This window comes from Leopardus geoffroyi, chromosome D4 (genome assembly GCF_018350155.1).
Source record: "Leopardus geoffroyi isolate Oge1 chromosome D4, O.geoffroyi_Oge1_pat1.0, whole genome shotgun sequence".
Lineage (NCBI taxonomy): Eukaryota > Metazoa > Chordata > Mammalia > Carnivora > Felidae > Leopardus > Leopardus geoffroyi.
This window is the reverse complement of record NC_059342.1, coordinates 6,654,860-6,676,089: the sequence shown is the minus strand read 5'-3', so window position 1 is coordinate 6,676,089 and position 21,230 is coordinate 6,654,860. Positions and strand designations below refer to the sequence as shown.

General features: G+C 35.4%; 2 protein-coding genes and 1 non-coding gene across 3 annotated transcripts in view; 2 read left to right on the top strand and 1 right to left on the bottom strand.

Moving 5' to 3' along the window:
- The window catches only part of JAK2 (Janus kinase 2), a 118,235-nt gene that overhangs the window by 14,014 nt on the left and 82,991 nt on the right, over positions 1–21,230 (top strand). The window lies entirely within an intron of this gene.
- Positions 1–21,230, top strand: part of LOC123593584 (translation initiation factor IF-2-like) — a 40,543-nt gene that overhangs the window by 15,741 nt on the left and 3,572 nt on the right. The window lies entirely within an intron of this gene.
- On the bottom strand, positions 1,851–1,958 carry LOC123593945. Its single transcript, XR_006710620.1, has one exon. It is a non-coding gene; the product is annotated as a U6 spliceosomal RNA (small nuclear RNA).

The window sequence follows — 21,230 nt, the reverse complement described above, 5'->3', positions numbered from 1 at the left end:
TTTTCAGCAGTTTTATTTTTCAACATATATGAATTGCCATACTTTTTTCATCCTCGCTGCCTATATTATTGGAAAGGGAAAAAAAGGAAAAGAGAAAAAAAGAAAACAAAGGAAAAGAAAAAGAAAAGCTAGGGGCGCCTGGGTGGCTCAGTTTGTTGGGTGACCAACTTCGGCTCGGGTCATGATCTCACAGTTTGTGAGTTCGAAACCCGCGTCGGGCTCTGTGCTGACAGCTCGCAGCCTGGAGCCTGCTTCCGATTCTGTGTCTCCTCCTCTCTCTGCCCCTCCCCTGCTCACGCTCTGTGGCTCTGTGTCTCTCTGTCTCTCAATAATAAATAAATGTTAAAAAAAAAAAGAAAAAAAGGAAAAGAAAAGCTCTAGCATTGTCTAATAAAGTGTGAAGAGAAGGGAAAGTGTTAGTCTCTGGATGAGGTTAGTTCAGGTGGATTATTGCGTTTAATCATTACAACAATCCTCAGAAGTCATAGCCATTATTATTATTCTTTGTTTTAAGAAATGAGGGAAACTGAGTGCAGAAAGATTAAACTGACTTCAGAGTAACATCACACGGGACAGAATTCAAACCCAGTTCCATTTCAAACTTGCGTCCCAAACCAAAGGCTATATTCTTCCTCTTTGTTTTCATTTCAGTATTAAAAAATATTTTTTTTAAATATTCTTAACATATAGGAGATTAGGAAAATAAAATTGTCTGTATTTGCCATCCACTTTTAACAATATTTTGTTACTTTTTGCTTTGGATCTTATTTTCTTTAAGAAATAAACATTATAGATACAGTCGAAGCCCATCTACGTATTGCTACTCCTGTCTCTCCCCTGTTTACCTCACTAGAGGTAACTAACCACCAGCCTGAAGTTAGTATCATTTTCATGCCTATTTTAAACTTTTATTTATTTATTTTTTTTCTTAAAAAAATTTTTTTTTTCAACGTTTATTTATTTTTGGGACAGAGAGAGACAGAGCATGAACGGGGGAGGGGCAGAGAGAGAGGGAGACACAGAATCGGAAACAGGCTCCAGGCTCTGAGCCATCAGCCCAGAGCCTGACGCGGGGCTCGAACTCACGGACCGCGAGATCGTGACCTGGCTGAAGTCGGACGCTTAACCGACTGCGCCACCCAGGCGCCCCTAAACTTTTATTTTATATATATACTAAGTATATATTTAGTATATATAGTAATACCTATAAATATATAAATATAATTTATAAATATCTATATCATATAAACATAAATATTTATAAATGTAATTTATAAAAGATATAGTAATAAATAGAAATATATAACTATAAATATATAAATAAATAACATATTAAATATAATTTATGAATATATAAATAAAAAATAAAGAATATAGTAGTATTAAACTGTGGGTTTAAACAGATTGCATCACACATAAATATCAATCTACAACTTGCTTTTTAAACCTCACTTATCTTTATGACATTCATGTATCTGTGTGTTCATATATATAGCTCTAGTTCATTCATTAAAATTGATGTATAATATTCTCATTATGAAGATTCTCCAATTTATATACTGTTTTTTTCTACTGATGAACATTTAGATTGTTTTATTATTTTATTTTATTAAGTTTCATTTTAATTCCAGTATAGTTAACATACAATGTTATATTGGTTTCAGATGTACAATATAGTGATTCAACAATTCTATCCCTTACTCAGTGCTCATCATGTTAAGTATATTCTCAATCCCCTTCACCTATTTCACCCATCTCCCCACCCACCTACCCCTCTGGGAATAATCAGTGTGTTCTCCATAGTTAAGAGTCTGTTTCGTGGTTTGTCTCTCTCTCTCTCTTCTTTTCCCCAAAATATGGAGTGCTTCACAGATTTGTATGTCACGCTTGCACAGGGGCCATGCTAATCTTCTCTGTAGTGTTCTAATTTTAGTATCTGTGCTGTCAAAGGGAAGCACTATTTGTGGTTTTTTTGTTCTTACAAATAATGCTACTATGAACATGATGCGGTACTACATTCATTTCTTTAGGGTTATAACTAGAAATGGAATTTCTGGTTTGTACAATAGTTATATCTTCAGATTAATTAAATGTAGCCTAATTGCTCTCTAAAACCAGGTGTTTGAAGGGTCCTTCTGCTCTATATCTTCTCCTTCACACTTGGTATCTTCAGACTCCTTAATTTGGCAACCGGATGGGTATAATTCGATATCCTACCTTAATTTGCATTTACTTAATTACAAGTGAGATGTACCTTCTTCTCCTATGTTTATTGGTCTATTCATGTCTTTCGTTCTTTTTTTCATTAGGGCTTCTTTTGTTTATTGATTTATATTTTGTAGTTACCTTTAGTTTGTAGTTTGGCTTCTGATCAACAAGGATTAGTACCATTTGGCACCTGTCAATTTGATAAAAATGTCCTTTTTTTTGGTTAACTTTTCTGTATGGTTTTGTGTCTCTTCTAAGCACTGTATACCTTGATTAAAAAAAGAAAATCCAGTCTGATGTTCTTTGTCTTCTAGAAAGTGGTTTTAATTGGCTAATCTACATTTATTGTACTTGTTGACATCTGGACTTAAAAATTTTTTGTTATCCTATTTTGCTCTTAATTTTCTTCACTTTTTTCCTTCTTTTCTGCCTTCTTATAGATTTAAAGATCTTATAAGTCTTTTAATGGCTAACTTAAAAATTTTTGACATAAATACTTAAATATTCACTTTATAAAAAAGCACAAAGTTATTTAGCATACTTCTTCTACAAAACAGGCGAGGAATCAAACACTCTCTGTCATCTTACTCTCAGCTAAAATTTCAGTTTCACATGTTTCTTTTTTAAGTTTTTCATTTTTAAAAACCTGCCAGTACCTAATACTACTTGTACTATATTTAGAGATCAGAATCTTTTTTTTTTTTTTTTTAACGTTTATTTATTTTTGAGACAGAGAGAGACAGAGCATGAACGGGGAAGGGCCAGAGAGAGGGAGACACAGAATCCGAAACAGGCTCCAGGCTCTGAGCTGTCAGCCCAGAGCCCGACACGGGGCTCGAACTCATGGACCGTGAGATCATGACCTGAACCAAAGTCGGCCACCCAACTGACTGAGCCACGCAGGCGCCCCGAGATCAGAACCTTTAAAAGAAAAAACTGTAATAAATTTTATGAACAACTTTTGCTTTCAAGTGTACATGAGAGATGAATTGTAAAATACAAAACAAAATCTGGGATTTCATTTCCTGAAACTTTCTGATTGAATAACCTGAAAACACTCTTATTAAGAAATGCTAGATTTGCAACTATGTGAATGGAACTAGAGGTTATTATGCTAAGTGAAATTAGTCAGAGAAAGACAAATATATGACTTCACTCATATGAGGACTGTAAGAGACAAAACAGATGAACCTAAGGGAAGGGAAACAAAAATAATATAAAAACAGGGAGGGGGACAAAACAGAAGAGATTCATAAATATAGAGAACAAACTGAGGGTTATGGGAGGGTTTGTGGGAGGGGGGATGAGCTAAGTGGGTAAGGGGCACTAAGGAATCTACTCCTGAAATCATTGTTGCACTATATGCTACCTAATTTGGATGTATATTAAAAAAACAAAATAAAATTATAAAAAAAAGAAATGCTAGATGAAATATAGCAAACATCCTTTAAAAAAAGCTTTTTTCTTAGGGAGAATTTTGAACATACAAAAGTAGACATAATGGTGAAATGAACTCTTACATACTAATCACTCAGCTTCAATAGCCCTATTACCTGAGCCATTTCTGTGCCATCTGCTTTCTCTGTTATGGTGTTATTTTAAAGCACATTGTAGACACCATATCATTTCTTCCATTATTTCAGTATTCACCTCTACAATATAAGAACGCTTTTTTAAATTAAAAAATTACAATACCTGGGGGCATCTGGGTGCCTCAGTCGGTTAAGCATTCCGACTTTGGCTCAGGTCGTGATCTTACAGTTTATGAGTTCGAGCCCCGCACTAGACTCTGCACTGACAGTGCAGAGCTAGCTTGGATCCTCTGTCTCCCTCTCTGCCAGTGCCCTGCCCTCTCTCTCTGTCTCTCTCTCTCACACACACATTCTCTCTCTCAAAAATAAATTAAAAAAGTTTTACAAATAAAAAATTACAATTCCTTAATATCTTTATATATTCAGCAAGCAATCAAATTTCTGATTGTCTGATATATCATAAATGGCTTTTTCAAATGGCATTGGGTATTTTTTTAAACTAGGATCCAAATAAGGTCCACACATTGTGACTTTATAGTCTCAATCTATATTTTCCTACATCTCTTCTCTTCTTTATTTTTAACTCTACTAGTTATAATTTCCCACAATGTAGATTTTGCTGATAACCTTTTCATGGTATAGTGTACTGTGGCCCTCTGTTCTCTGCATTTCCTATAAATTCGTATTTTATAGACTTGATTGTATTCAAAAATTTCATACTGCCAGAAAATACTTTCTTACATGTTCTTGTTTTATTAATTTTACTTTTTCAGTTGACTGCCTTCCAGTCCTTTTTATAGGATCCTTCCAAATTTCCCTTTCCCTTGTAAATTGGGTTTTCTATAGCATGTTTCCTTCCATTCTTTACCTTCATTGAATGTTGTCTTTCCTAAAGGTATTACATCACATCTACCCTAGGGTCTAGAGGAAGTATTTACATTGCTACTTCCATAGCTCTTTATTATCCTGATACAAAAAACAAAAATCTTATCCTTTGAGATTAATATGATACAGCTTATATCCTCAGTCCCTCCTGTTATCCTTTGCTGCTCTTTTCTTGCCTATTCCTGTGTTATTGAGAATTTTTGACATCTAACTTGGTTTTCCTTTATACTCCTTTTTCTGACATTTTCATGAGGTTATATTATTTTTTTTTTTTTTTAATTTTTTTTTTCAACGTTTATTTATTTTTGGGACAGAGAGAGACAGAGCATGAACCGGGGAGGGGCAGAGAGAGAGGGAGACACAGAATCAGAAACAGGCTCCAGGCTCCGAGCCATCAGCCCAGAGCCTGATGCGGGGCTCGAACTCACGGACCGCGAGATCGTGACCTGGCTGAAGTCGGACGCTTAACCGACTGCGCCACCCAGGCGCCCCCATGAGGTTATATTATTATCCTGGTGAAGAACTCACCTAAAAACATGTTAAGGTTTCTTAGTATATATTTGACTCTGCAGTGTCATCCACATTTTATAGCAGTACTGCATTCTCATGACATCATTCGAATTAAACCTTGTTATTATCTCAGATTGGTAAACTGTTAATGTTACCAATCTCTGCTCATATTCTCCGGTATTTTTAGGTCTTTTATATTGCATACCTGTGCTCTTGATCCTGTCCCTGTCCATCCTAGGGCTAACACCTTGCTTCTTTGTTTTCCCTTTCTTTCTTTGGTATTTTCACTGTTTGCCCCCTCTGGTAGCTTAAGAATTATGCTTTAGCTGATTATGATTATGATTATGATTATGATTATGATTATGATTATTATTTGTTCTCTTCTGCTCTTTGACCATTAGCAGCTACCCTTTCTCTTTTCTGCTCTTCACTCTTTTTTTTTTTTTTTTTTAAACATTTATTTATTATTGAGAGACAGAGAGACAGAGCATGAGCAGGGGAGGGGCAGAGAGAGGAGGAGACACAAAATCTGAAACAGGCTCCAGGCTCTGAGCTGTCAGCACAGAGCCCAGTGCGGGGCTCGAACTCACAAACCACGAGATCATGACCTGAGCCGAAGTCGACGCTCAACCGACTGAACCACCCGAGGGCCCCAGCTCTTTACTCTTAAAAATAGCCATGCCACCTTGATTTCCTTATTTCCTAATTATTCTCTTAATTTTTTCCCCAGATATTTCATATACATTGGTTTAAAAATCAGATCACACAGAAGAGCTTAAAATGCAAAAACAGTTACAATGAGAAGTTTTTTTCTTCTGACTTCAGTCCTTTTCTCCCAGAGAAAGTTAGCTTTGACTGTTAACTTTTCGTAGTTCAGTTTCACCTATACCAATGTTTCCTTCCCCTTCTCCTCATATTTATTCATTTCACTGTATTTGATGTCTTTGTAACTTAAGGGAGTATATTATAACTTTATTTCTTGTTCCAGAAACCGTAGACAATATTTGTTGATTTCTTACTTTCTAGGATTAATGTACCTTTACCAAGATTCTCTTTAGCTACCTCTTGCTTTCACTTCTCAGCGTTAAGCATTTGTATTTTTATGTCAAAATGAACATTTACATTGAGTCTAGTAACGTTAATGGGCACTTTAGTTCTTTGTAGGCGATTCCAAATTTGCAAAACAGTAACAGTGTTATATTGAGGATTATTTGTTGTTGAGCCAGGAGCATACTGTAATTTCATTCCCATTCTTGTCAAGTTTTCTTCCATTGGAATTACCTTTTTTTCCCTTTTTTTTTCCCTGTTATTTTCCTTTATTATATCCTCTGTGGGTGTGTTGTGTTGTGTTGTTTTGTATTGTTTGTTTTTAAGTGCTTCATGGCAAGCAGTCTGATATCACTTTTTTCGGAAGTCTTCCTTCCAGAGTCCTCTCACTGGGCTGAGTGTGCTTCAGGCCTGCTGCCCAGCTGTCCGTCATCATGTGACTTAACTACTTCTTTCCAGGGTTGGATCTATTTTCTGGACCTGTTGTCATCTTTTTGATTTACTCCTTTGGTTTGGTTGGTATGTCTATAAGAAAGTAACTTCTGAAATGCTGCCTTTGAGGTAAACTTTGAATATTCAGATGTTTGAAAATTACTTTATTCTGCTGGGTAAGAATTCTAAGTTGAACACCAGGCATGAGATTAGAAGATTCAAAATAATAGTATAGAATGAAAGGAAAAGCCATCTTTACCCTTCACATCCTTTATCTATGGTAGTCTTTTGCTAATTTCTTAATTGCTAAGTTCAGTGGATTTTTTCCCTTTCTTCTATCTTATTTAACCTCTTCACAATATTTGATCATTTGTCTTGTGATACTCTTTTTCTTTCTTTTTTTAAAAGGAACTCTATTTTTATTAAAATTTATACAGAAAAGCACAATAATCAGAAGTATACATATGGCACAAAGTGAACACTTCCAGCTTTTCTCCTACTTCTCGACTATTTCAAGAATCTGCTACATTCCTCTTTATGTTCTCCCATTTCTGACAGTTATAAATAATTCTTAAATGTTTGGGTTTAAGAATTTGATATCCAACCCTCTTTTTATCTTATATATCTTACATCTGGGCATCATGTATACTTTATGCCTAATGACTTTGAAATCTCTCACAAAAGCACATAATGTTTTTCTTAGCCTTTGGAAATCTAGCTGCCTATGTGATATCTCAGTCTGGGTATCTTATTGGTAACTGAGATTCATTATGTGCCAAACTGAATTCATCATTCCTCCACAGCTATTTTTCTTCCATATGTCCTACTCTGTGAATTCTAAGACTGGACACCCAGCCTCCCAAACCCCAAACCAAGAAATTATTCTTAATTCCTCATATATGAAGCTGATTACTGCGAATCTTCCTTTTAATTGTCTTATAGGTGCTTCATATTCCAAATATCTAAAATCCACTTTCCTGGGGTGCCTGGGTGGCTCAGTCAGTTGAATGTCTAACTTCAGCTCAGGGCACGATCTCATGGTTCGTGGGTTGCAGTCCCGCGTCAGGCTCTGCACCGACAGCTCAGAGCCCGGAGCCTGCTTTGGATTCTGTGTCTCCCTCTCTTTCTCTGCCGCCCCCTGCTTGTGTGCTCACACACTCGTTCTCTCTCTCTCAGAAATAAAATAAAAAAAAAAAATCCTCTTTCCTTTCAAACTTACTTTTGTTATCTATCTTGGTGCGTAGCATTACTTTTTTTTATACCTAGTTGCTTAGTTGGAAATCTCAAATTCAGGTTGATTCCTCCCTTTCTCTGAATGTCCAGTTGGTAATTAAGGTAGGTTTATGTGGTAAACCTATGTGGTACACAGTCCTGTCCTTTTCCCCCTGTGTATTCGAATATTACAGTTCCTGCAACACTTTATGTATTGTTTTATATCTGTCCACATTATTTCCTTTCCCTTCAGATGAAGAGCTTTTAAGGCAAAGGATTGTCTCTTTCTTTTGGAAAATGTTGAATGTGTAAATGAGTATTAAGTAAGTTGCGATAAAGTCAGGTGATACAATAATATGTAAACAGAAAAGTGATGGAATACATTTAGACTAGAAAATTTGACATGAGCGAGCAAGTTTAAAAATTCCAGAATTTCTCTTAAGTTAACAAATCTAATACATACCTGTTTTATCTACATTTTGGCTGAATTACTCCTAAAATACCTTTGTAAAGAGAAGGGAAATATATGAGTAAGTGCAGTATAATGACATTTTATCTTCTTTTATTAAGGATTCATAAAGTAGAATTTTATATTTTACTGTATCACCAGGAAATTTCTATGACAGTTATAGATTACTGTGGTATACTTTCCAAAATCGGCTTCATTCTGTGAACATTGGTTTTTAGTTTTAAGTGATTTTTTTTTTTTTCAACGTTTATTTATTTTTGGGACAGAGAGAGACAGAGCATGAACGGGGGAGGGGCAGAGAGAGAGGGAGACACAGAATCGGAAACAGGCTCCAGGCTCTGAGCCATCAGCCCAGAGCCCGACGCGGGGTTCGAACTCACGGACCGCGAGATCGTGACCTGGCTGAAGTCGGCCGCTTAACCGACTGCGCCATCCAGGCACCCCCAAGTGTTTTTTTTCTACTTTTAATTCTTTATAATTAATAGCGAATAATGGAAACCAACATACACTTAAAGGAAATATAGCTAACTTCCAACAGATTAATTAAATATATTCCAGATATTAGCAATTAGCAATCAGTACTAAAATGTTTTATGAAATGTGTATCAAAGTGGTTTTAACGTTAGCCTAGAGGCTAATTAAGACATTTTTAGGGGCACCTGGCTGGTTCAGTCAGTAGGGCATACAACTCTCGATCTCAGGGTTGTGAGTTCAAGCCCCACATTGGGCACGGAGCCTACTTTAAAAAAAAATTTATTTTTTAAATAATATCATATCAAAGAAAAATCCTACTTAATGAAAGAGGTGATAGAAGCAAAAACTAAGGGAAATAATACTGACACCAAAACATGGGTTTTTAGAAAAAGGCCCTCTTACTTTAGATGGGAGTGTATAATAAAGCCAATTTCTTTTTTTTTTTTTTTTTTCAACGTTTATTTATTTTTGGGACAGAGAGAGACAGAGCATGAATGGGGGAGGGGCAGAGAGAGAGGGAGACACAGAATCGGAAGCAGGCTCCAGGCTCCGAGCCATCAGCCCAGAGCCCGACGCGGGGCTCGAACTCACGGACCGCGAGATCGTGACCTGGCTGAAGTCGGACGCTTAACCGACTGCGCCACCCGGGCGCCCCAATAAAGCCAATTTCTTAAACTGACAAATAACTTAAAAGTAGATGAGACTAAAAAATAATTGATACTTCTTGCTGTTCCCTTTTTAGCTGTCTTTCCTCAAATGTTAGTTTAGCCTTTGAGGAATGTAGGGAAACAGAAGAGTAGGTACATTATGCCTGAAGCATCCTCCTACCGTAGTTCTTAGCCAACGTTTCTTTGTCATTACCATAGGAAATTCTGTCTGATAAAAAATATCCAAGCCCTTTTTTAAACAATAGTTGCTGATAAGTAGATCCAAATTTTTACTACCTGATGATTTCTGTTGAAGACATGATGTTCCCAATACCATTGACAAGAAGCTCAAATTGGACTTTCTCTGCCCTTGTGCAATTCACGTTATGTAACTTTTCTTGGCTGTCACTATACTTGGATGTTTGATTATGGTTTAGGGAGGTATTGCATTAGATATAATTGGCCAAATGTGAACTTTAAAAGTATGTTTGGGTAGCCAGATATCTGGTAGAAACTGATCAAACTAAAGTAGGAATGAGAAGAGGTAAAGACAACAAAACTTTGTTTTGATGCTAACAGCTATCTGGGGGAATTGTTTTACATTTTCTATGTTTCTTCTAAGAATAGATGTACTTTAAAAAAAACAGTTTTATTGAGATGTAATTCACATACTGTACATTTTGCCCCTAACCATACATTTTTGTTTTAAATTGAAGAAGCATAACTAGAATCTGTGTGAATGGGAATAGTGAGAAATTGTATTTAGATATCATTCTCAACTGCATTCCTGGGATTAACCCCTCTTGGTCTTGATTTTCTGACTTTTTTATGTGTTACTGGTTCCGTGTTCTATCGTTTTGCTATGTTCTTGAGAAACATTTGCCTTTTGTGATACTCACATCTAGTTTTGACATCAGAGTAATGATTATAAAATAAAATAATTTGGGAAGTATTTCCTGCTTCTCTGTTTTTGGTAAGAGTTTGTATAGAATTGGTATTATTTTGTCCTTAAATTTTGGCAGACTTTACCAGTGAAGTGATTTGGCCTGGCGTTTTCTTTGTGGATAGATTTTTAATGAAAAATTTGATTTATTGAACAGATATATGTATGATACAATTCATGTTTTCTGTTTCTTCCTATATCAGTTTTGTTAAAATTACTGGTATAAATCATTGTAATCCCTTTTCCACTTAGTATCTATAAGATCTGTAGTGATATTTGGCTTTTATTCCTGCTATTGATAATTCATGTGTTTTTTTTTCCTTTCATTATTGATCATTTATATCTACTTAGAGATATAAATCTTATTAATCTTTTTCTAAAACTAACTTTTGGTTTTATTGATTTTCTCTGTTTTCTCTGCTCTTCATTACTACTTTCTTCTCTTTTCTCTGGTTTCTTTTTCTAGCTACTTAGGAAGATCATTGATGCCAGATCATCTTTCTTAACATAAGTACTTAAAATACACATTTCCCTTTAAACATCACATTAGCTGTATTTCAAAAATTTTATTTTTTAACAGTTTTTCTTCTTCTTTTTTTTTTTTTTTTTTTACTATGTAATAACATTTTTATTTATTTCTCCAATAGCCAAGAAATAAAGTATGAAATTGTTTTCTCCATTTTCTTTGGAGAAATTATTGAGAAATTTCAATTATTATTTTAATGTTTATTTTTATTTTTGAAAGAGACAGAGAAAGAGAGCGAGTGAGCCTGGGGAAGACGCAGGCTCTGGGCTCTGAGCTGTCAGCACAGAGCCTGATGCAGGGTTTGAACTCTTGAACTGTGAGATCATGACCTGAGCTGGTTCTTTGAAAAGATCAACAAAATTGGTAAGCCTGTAGCCAGAAATCATCAAGAGAGAGAGAGAGAGAGAGAGAGAGAGAGAGAGAGAGAGAAACTGAATAAACAGTATTAGTAATGAAAGAGGAGAAATAACAATCAACACCACAGAAATACAAAGAATTGTAACACAATATCAATATTATGAAAACTGAATATTATGAAAACCTGTCTATGCCAATAAATTGGACAATCTAGAAAAAATGGATAAATTCCTAAAAACCTATAACCTACCAAAGCTGAAGCAGGAAGAAGTAGAAAATTTCAACAGACCAGTTGCCAGCAATGAAATTGATTCAGTAATCAAAAAACTTCCCGAAACAAAAGTCTAGGAGCAGATTTCTTCACAGGTGAATTCTGTCAAACTTTTTGGGTTAATACCTATTGTTCTCAGGCTATTCCCCAAAAAAAAGAAGAGGAAGAAAAACGTCATTGAGGCTATTGTCACCCTGATACCAAGACCAGAAAAAGACGTCCCCAAAAAAGAGAGCTACAGGCCACTATCTTTCATGAATATAGATGTAAAAATCCTTAACAAAATTTTAGGAAACTGAATCCAACAATACATTGGAGAAATCATACACCATGGCCAAGTGGGATTTATTCCTGGAATGTAAGGGTGGTAAAATATTTACAGAACCACCAGTGTGATATATTACATTAGTAAGAGAAAGGATAAAATCCATAAGATCACTTCAGTAGGCACAGAGAAAGCATTTGACAAAATACAATATCCATTCATGATAAAAATTCTCTGCAAAGTAGGTCTAGAGGGAACATACCTCAACATAATGAAGGCTTTATATGAAAAACACACAGCCACCTCAGTGGTGAAAAACTGAGAGTTTTACCTCTAAGGTCAAGAACAAGACAAGGATATACACTCTCACCATTTTTATTCAACATAGTACTGGAAGTCCTAGCCACAGCAGTCAGACAACTTAAAGAAGTAAAAGGCATCCAAACTGCTAAGGAAGAAGCAAAACTCTAACTCTTGGCAGATGACATGCTACTACGTATAGAAAACCCTAAAAATGCCACCAAAAACTACTAGAACTGATAACTAAATTCAGTAAAGTCACAGGATGTAAAAACAATGGACAGAAATCTACTGTGTTCCTATATGCTAATAATGAAGCAGCAGTAACTAAAATTAAGAAAACATTCCATTTATAGATGCACCAAAAAATAAGAAAATACCTAAGAATAAACTTAACCAAAGAGGTGAAAGATCTGTACTATGAAACCATAAAACACTGATGAAAGAAATTGAAGATGATGCAAAGAGGTGGGAAGACATTCCATGCTCATGGGTTGGAAAAACAAATATTGTTAAAATGTCCATACTTCCCAAAGCAATATATAGATTTAATGCAACCCCTATCAAAATACCAACAGCATTTTTCAAAGAACTCAAATAAACAATTCTTAAATTTCTTTGGAACCACAGAAGACCTTGCATAGACAAAGCAATCTTGAAAAAAAAGAACAAAACTGGTGGCATCCTTCTCCCAGATTTCAAGGTATACTACGAAGCTGTAGCAATGAAAACGTGGTGCTGGTATAAAGATAGACATATAGATCAATCGAATAGAACAGGAAACCCAAAAATAAACCCACAATTATATGGTTAATTAATCTTTGACAGAGAAGGAAGGAATATACAATGAGAAAAAGACAGTGTCTTCAACAAATGGTGTTGGGAAAACTGGCCAGCTACATGGAAAAGACTGAAGCAGACCACTTTCACCATACACAAAAATAAACTCAAAATGGATTAAAGATCGAAATGTGAGACCTGAAACCGTGCAAATCCTTGAAGAGAGTGCAGGCAGTAATTTCTCCAGCATCAGCTGTAGCAATATTTTTCTATATATGTCTCCTGAGGCAAGGGAAAGAAAAGCAAAGATAAACGGTTGGGACTACAAAAAACAAACAAACAAAAAAAAAAACCCCAAAAAAACCAAAAAACTTCTGACCGCAAAGGAAACAGAGTCTTAATTTATAGACTAGACTGGCATATGATATAACTTAGTATTCCATTTATTCCATTATTCCATTTACACTTGAAAATGATGTACATTCTGCAGTTATTAAGTATATTGTGATGTAAATGTTTAGTTGGTTAATGATGTTCAGGTCTTCAGTATTCTTTTTTTTTTAAGTTTATTTCTTTTTGAGAGAGAGAGAGAATGAGTGAGGGAGTGGCAGAGAGAGGAGGAGAGAAAATTCCAAGCAGACTCTGTGCTGTCAGTGCAGAACCCAGTGCGAAGCTCGAACTCACAAACCGGGAGATCATGACCTGAGCCGAAATCAAGAGTTGGACACTTAACTGACTGAGTCACCCATGCCCCTGGATCTTCAATATTCTTATTTTTTTCATCTGTTTTACTTCTGTTAATTCTTGACAGAGCAGTATTAAAATTTCTAGCTATTAGAGTTGTTTTGCCTATTTCTTTCTTTACTTTTTTGCTTCATGTGACTTGAAACTATTATTACATGCATATGAGAAGTCTAATACATACATCTATTTATTGTAGTTTTTTTTTTAATGTCCTGTTTTAAAAGCTGTCATGAAGATATTTTTTTTCTGGAATATTATATGACCTTTTACTTATTGGTCGGTTATCTATCTCAAATTAATATTTTTGGGTATTGGTGTAAGTTGGAGCTCAAGATTGCTTTTTCTTCTTGACACTTAATAGCCATTGACTGCCATACTTTTACTGAAAAGACTGACATTTCCACCAAAATGCAGTTGACCATATTTGTTTTCAGTTAGGTTATCTTATGTGAGGATATTTTTCTCAGCTCTATTTGTTCCTTTGGTCTATTTTTCTATATTTGTTTTAAATATGAAATTTATTGTCAAACTGGTTTCCATATAACACCCAGTGCTCATCCCAACAGGTGCCCTCCTCAATGCCCATCACCCACCCTCTCCTCCCTCCCATCCCCTATCAACCCTCAGTTTATTCTCAGTTTTTAAGAGAGACTCTTATTTTTCTGTATTTATGCCAATACCAACTTGACTTAATTATACTAACTTCACAGTAAATCTTGATGTCTGGTAATGTAAATCCTTCCAGTTGGCTCTTCTAGATTGTTTTGACTCTTGTAATCCTTTGTTTTCCATGCAGATATTAACTTGTAAATTCCCATAACATAAGCTGCTAGGATTTTAATTGGGACCGTGTTGACTCTATATATCAATTTGGAGAAGAGTTGCTACCTAAGCAATATTGAGTTTTCCTATAGTCTTTTTTTTTTTTTTTTAAAGTTTATTTGTTTTGAGAGATAAAGTGCAAGTGAGGGAGGGGCAGAGAGAGTGAGAATGCCAAGCAGGCTCCACACCGGCAGTGTGGAGCCCGACGGGAGGCTCAAGCTCTGAACTGGGAGATCATGACCTGAGCCAAAGTCAGACACTTAACCTACTGAGCCATCCAAGCACCCCCAGTTTTTCTATACTCTTATATCTGTATGTTCTATTCTTCCATTATTTAACTGGCCTTTATTTTTTCTAGCAGTGTTTTATAGTTTTTATTAGAATTATTACAGATATTTTAGTAGATTTATTCCTAAACACTTGACTCTCTGTTACTATTGTTAATGATGCTGTTTTTAATCATCTTCATTTTTAAATTTGTTTCTGGTATATGAAAATCAATTAAATTTTGTATATTGATTTTGTATGCACTATCCTTTCTAACTTCATTTAGTAATTGTTATATTCTTAAAATTTTTCTGCATACATAGTCATATCATCTGTGAATATATCAGTTTTACTTCCTCCTTTGTAATCATTATACCTTTTATTTCCTTTTCTTGCTTTATTGTGCTGGCCAGTACCTCCACTCAAATGTTGAGTGATGGGCAACCTGACACTTGATTTCAGCGCAGGTTGATCCCAGGGTTTTGGAATTGAGCCCCAAGTTGGGCTCTGTGCTAAGTGTGGAGCCTGCTTGAGATTCTCTCTCTCCTTCTCTCTCTCCCTCCCTCTGCCACTCTCTGCCATTTATGTGCGTGCTCGCTCTCTAAAAAAAAAAAATTTTATGGGTGCCTAGGTGGCTCAGTCACTTGAGTGTTTCATTGTTGGCTTTGGCTCCAGTTGTGATCCTGTGGTCGTGGGATTGAGCCCCACAACAGGCTCTGTGCTGAGCATGGAGCCTGCTTAAGATTCTCTCTCTCTTCCTTTGCCCCTCTCTCCCACTTGTGCTCTCTCTCTCCAAAAAATAAAATAAAATAAAATGAAGATAAAATAAAATATTAAGTGGAAGTCATGATTTTAGACATGCTAATTAAGTTTTTGAATTCAAGAAGCATGAGATCAATATTTAACCATTAAGTATTTTAAGTTCTTTTATAGTTATTTTTTATAAGAATGAGGAAGTTTGCTTTTATAGCTAGTTAGCTGAGAGTGTCTAATCACAAACCATTGTTGAACATTATTAGACTTAGTTTCTACACTTATCGAAATGATCATATGTTACTTTCTCATGTATTCTAATAATATGATAAATTCTGTTGATTGATATTTTAATGTTAAAATAGCTTTGCTTTTTTGGGGTACACTAACCCAGTTAAAATTTGTTAGTCTCTAAAATATTATTAAATTTAATTTGCTAGTATTTTGTTCATTATTTTTTTCATATATGTTTGTAGGAAATATTTACATATAATTTTCTTTCCTTGTCACAAATTTATTACATTTTGGTATTATGTTCATACTGTACTCTTAAAATATGTGGAAAAGTGTTTTGTAATTTCTATTTACTGAAATAGTTTGTGTAAGCTCTTTTTTCATTCTTCAGATGTCTGGAAAAATTCACCAAGAAAGTCAATAGGCGATGAATTTTCTTTGTGGAAAGGTTTTAAGTTAAATATTCAATTTACTTAATAAATGTTAAAAGTTTGAAATTATATCTTTCTTCCTTTTTCAGTGTTTTTTCCTTCCTTTGTCCATTTTGATAAAGTTGTGTGTTTGAGAAAACCTTTTATCAAATATTTCAAGCTTATTGGAGGATGTTCCTATATTGACATATATTTTTAGGGACACCTGGGTGGCTCAGTCGATTAAGCATCTGACTCTTGATTTTGGCTCAGGTCATGATGTCATGGTTCATGGGTTCAAGATACCTTCCTTAACTTCTCTCTACCTTGGTTTCCCCTACTGGCAACCATTGATAGTAATAATGTCAATCTCAGGGTTTCTGGGTGGCTCAGTCAGTTAAGCATTTGACTCTTTGATTTCGGTTCAGGTCATGATCTTACTATGGTTTGTGAGTTGGAGTCCCGCATTGGGTTCTGAGCTGACAGTGTGGAGCTGCTTGGGATTCTGTCTCCCTCTCTCTGTACCCCTCCCCTGCTTGTTCTCCATCTCTCTCTCTAAATAAATAAAAATAAATTTAAAAAACCTATATATTTTGGGGAGCCTGGGTGGCTCAGTCAGTTGAGCGTCCGACTCTGGCTCAGGTCATGATCTTGCGGCCTGTGAGTTTGAGCCTCGCGTCGGGGTCGGGCTTTGTGCCAACAGCTCAGAGCCTGGAGCCTGTTTCGGATTCTGTGTCTCCCTCTCTCTCTGACCCTCCCCTGTTCATGCTCTGTCTCTCTCTGTCTCAAAAAAATAAATAAACATTAAAAAAAATTAAAAAAACATATTTTTAATATTGTAAGCTCTGCTAATGATGTCTACTTTCCAATTCTTGATATTGGCCCTTTATTTTCTCTCTTTTAAAAAAATCAATCATTTTAGTGTTTTAGCAGTTGTATTAATGGCTTTTTTTAAAAGCCAACTTTTTGTTTTTCTTTTTGTTCCCCCCCACTGATTTCTGCTCTTAAATATTTGTCCTTCTATGGTTCTTAGCTTAATTTGTTGTTCTTTTCCTAATTTCTTGGTATAAAAGCTCATTCTATATTTTGTTTAGTCTTCTTTTCTCACATATGAGTTTAAGACTAAATATCCTAGTAAACACTTTTATTGCATTTCTTTCATATTTTTACCATTTTTAAATTAAAGTATTTTTTGATTTCTTCTTTACACCATTTGCTCTTTAAAAGTGTGTTGCTAAATTTCTGAATATGTGGGAATTTTCTAATCATTTTTGTTATTGATTTATAGTTTAATCCCATTGTGATAAGAGAACATACTGGTTAATAAGTACATGTTGTGGAGGCATGTGGGTGGCTCAGTCACTTAAGTGCCTGACTCTTGATTTCAGTTCAGGTCATGATCTCAGGGTTGAGAGCAAGCTCCGGTTGATGAGATGAAGCCCCGACTGATGAGATCGAGCCCCATGTCAGGCTCTCTGCTGTCAACAGGATGCTTCCTTGGGATTCTCTGTCTCTTGCTCCCTGTCTCTGCCCCTCTCCTGCTTGCATGCTCTTACTCTCTCTCTCTCAAAATAAATAAATAAAGATAAAAAAGTACATGTCGTGATACTTTTGTAAGTCGTCATAGTTTCCATAATAGATTTTTGATTTGAACACTGTTAGTAAGTTTACATCAGTTCAAATGCAGAGCTTTGTATTTTTTAATATATTTTTTCTTTTTGACTGAAGTTATTAAGGATAACATGAATTTACAGAGTATTGAGTGTTACTGATTATCTTATGTCCTATTTTGTAGTTTAAAGCACTTCTTTATTAATTCTTATTAAACTAAGAGTGTTGTTTCAGTGAATAAAAAGAGTAGGTAGTGATTAAGGTCGCTTTCACTTTTTTATGTTATCCTCTAATGTTGTTATTTCTTCAATATTTTTAAGAATTACATAAATTAGGGGCGCCTGGGTGGCTCAGTCAGTTAAGCGTCCGACTTCGGCTCATGGTTCATGAGTTTGAGCCCCGCATCGGGCTCCATGCTGACAGCTCAGAGCCTGGAGCCTGCTTCAGATTCTATATCTCCCTCTGTCTCTGCCCCTCCCCTGTTTGTGCTCCATCTCTCTGTCTCTGTCTCTGTCTCTCTCTCTCTCTCAAAAATAAACATTAAAAAAAAAGAATTACATAAATTAATCATAGTATACGCAACATTAAACCAACATTATGGGTCTTATATAGATAAAATGGTTGCTTGCTCCATTGTTCATATTTGTAATATATTCCTTTAGTATTTATTGGCAATTGCTTTATGGTAGAACATGTTTGTTTTCAGAAATTTTCCAGGTACATTTGAAAAGGATGCGTTGTTGGTGTCCTCTTTTGATTGTATTTTTCAGTGAAATATAGGGAGTGGAAAGTAAGAGTTGGAATGGCAGCTTTGGTGGTAGAGGAGTAAGGATAAGGTATGAGGTAGTTGAGTAGAAAAGTGGGAGAGTAAATAGATTAAGGAAATAAAGTAATAAATAGTAGATTGTAGGTGCACAGCACTAAAGGCCCGTTTGAATTTAGAGTTTATGAATTTCAAGATAGACCAATCTCAGTGCATGTGTGTTTTCATCAGCTGTATTTATATATATAGGCAGAAGTTCTGAGTATTGAGTCAAATGTTGAACTGGTTTAGAGTTTCCTTACCATCTTTGGTGTTCTGACCCTTTATTTTGACTTCTATGAGTTAAGTGTTCTTAAAACTAAACTATCTCTTCTCAGAAGATTATTTTAATATGAATGTAGGCATCTCTAACACCAATGAACTTTCTTCTTTTATTCTTAAATGTTTTATTCTGGTCTGTTTTCTTTTTTCTGCCATCTAGAGCTCTTGGAGTTACACTTCCTGGATTGATGCTCCCTATTTAGTTTTTGCTCATATTTCTTTCTCTTGATCTAGGAAACTGGGAGTTTGTCTTGACTTTGTCTTCCAAATTATTTGGTCTCCAGTTGTGTTACTCAGTGTTTCCATTGAATTGTCATTTTTTTAAAACTTAACTATTTTCATTCTCTTCTCCTTTCTAGTGATCATCTAATGATGCTTTATGTTTTCAAAAATTCTGAATCTCTCTGAGGATACCAAGGAGAATTTTTATTTATTTTATTTTATTTTATTTTATTTTATTTTATTTTATTTTATTGTATTTCATTTCATTTCATTATTTATTTACTTACTTACTTACTTACTTACTTACTTACTTACAGAGAGCATGTGTGCCTGCAAGCAGGGGGAAGGGCAGAGGGAGGGAGGGGAAGAAAGAGAGAGAGAGAGAGAGAGAGAGAGAGAGAGAGAGAGGGAAAGAATATGCCAAGCAGGCTCCATTCCCAGCCCAGCTCGGAGCCCAATGTGGGCTTGATCTTCCAACCCTGAGATCGTGACCTGAGCTGAACTCAAGAGTTGGACACTTAACTGACTGAGCCACCTAGGCAATCCCCAAGGAGAATTTTTCAAAATATTCTCTTCCCTGTATTTGTTTCTTCTGGTGTTAGTTTTTGCTGTTCATTTTTGTCCTCCTCTTTTATGCTTTCTTCCTATCCCCCTTCACCTCCAGTGTGTGGTCATCCTTGATTATCTTGGCATATTTATTCTTTTTGTATGTGTGTGCAGAAAACTTTAATGCTTATTAAAAGCCTTCTTCTGTGTGTATTTTAAATAGAATCTATTTATATCCTACACTTTGTTTTCTTTGCCATCTCTTCCTGTCTACTTTTTATCTCCCATCAGTTCTTCAGAATTCTTTCTGATTTTGCTGATAGCACTGTTTCTTATTTTTCCAAGCTATCATGAATTTATTCACATAAACTTTTTATTTTATTCCTTTCCGTCCTTTTGGCTACCGTTGTCATATCTTTTGCTTTTACATCTATTACAAGTGTTACCATAGGTTATTATCATTATGCTTTTAAACAATTGTTAATTGTCTTTTAAATAATTCAACAAAGGGAAGAAAAATGGAATGTTATAGTTACCCACATATTTACTGTTTTTGACTTCTTCATTCCTTTCTACAAATCTGAATTTGCATCACTTATCATTTGCCTGTAATCCAGAGGACTTTTTTTTTTAAGCATTTCTTAAAGTTTTTTGTTGTTGTTGTTGTCGTTGTTGTTGATGTGTACTCCCAGTATCCATTTATCTGAAACTATATTTGTTTAGCTTAAGTTTTAAAGGTTGTTTTTGTGGACTATAGAATTTTAGGTTCAAATTTTAGCTTCTTTTCCTCCCTAGCAGCATGTTGTCTTCTGGTCTCTATTTCTGATGAGATGTCAGTTGTATGTCTTATCTTAGCTCTTCTGTATGTAAGTGGCTACTTTTAAGACTTTTCTCTATGATTTTTGGCAGTTTGACTATGATATGACTGTTTGGGGATTTTACTGAATGGAGCTACATGAACGATTTTATTCATGGTTTGATTTTTTCAAATTTAGAAAAAACTTAGCCAGTATTTTTCCAAATATTATCTTCTGTCTTGTTCACAGGTGTTATATTGCTCAATATTGTATAGGTCATATGATTTCTTTTTTTTTTTTTTAATTTTTTTTTCAACGTTTATTTATTTTTGGGACAGAGAGAGACAGAGCATGAACGGGGGAGGGGCAGAGAGAGAGGGAGACACAGAATCGGAAACAGGCTCCCGGCTCTGAGCCATCAGCCCAGAGCCCGACGCGGGGCTCGAACTCTGGGACCGCGAGATCGTGACCTGGCTGAAGTCGGACGCTTAACCGACTGCGCCACCCAGGCGCCCCGGTCATATGATTTCTATGTCTTCATGCATTTATCTTTGATTCTTTTGCATGTGTATCATAGTAAACACATTTTAGAAAATCCAACATTTGGGTTTGCTGTCAGTCCCATTTCTATATATTTTATCTCTTGACTCTACATCACACTTTTCTTTATGTTAAATAGATTTCACTTGACTGTTGTCTCTTGTGGATGATATCTTGTACAAACTCTGGGCAGTGTGGATTTTAGTCTTTCTTCGAAGTGTAGGGCTTTGTTCTAGCAGGGACTTTACCTTGATCCTGTGGAGACCTAGTTTTAGGCTTTGTTAGGACTGTCCATTTCAGTTTTGCCCTTATTTCTGATACGTGGTTCTTATTCCTCAAGTG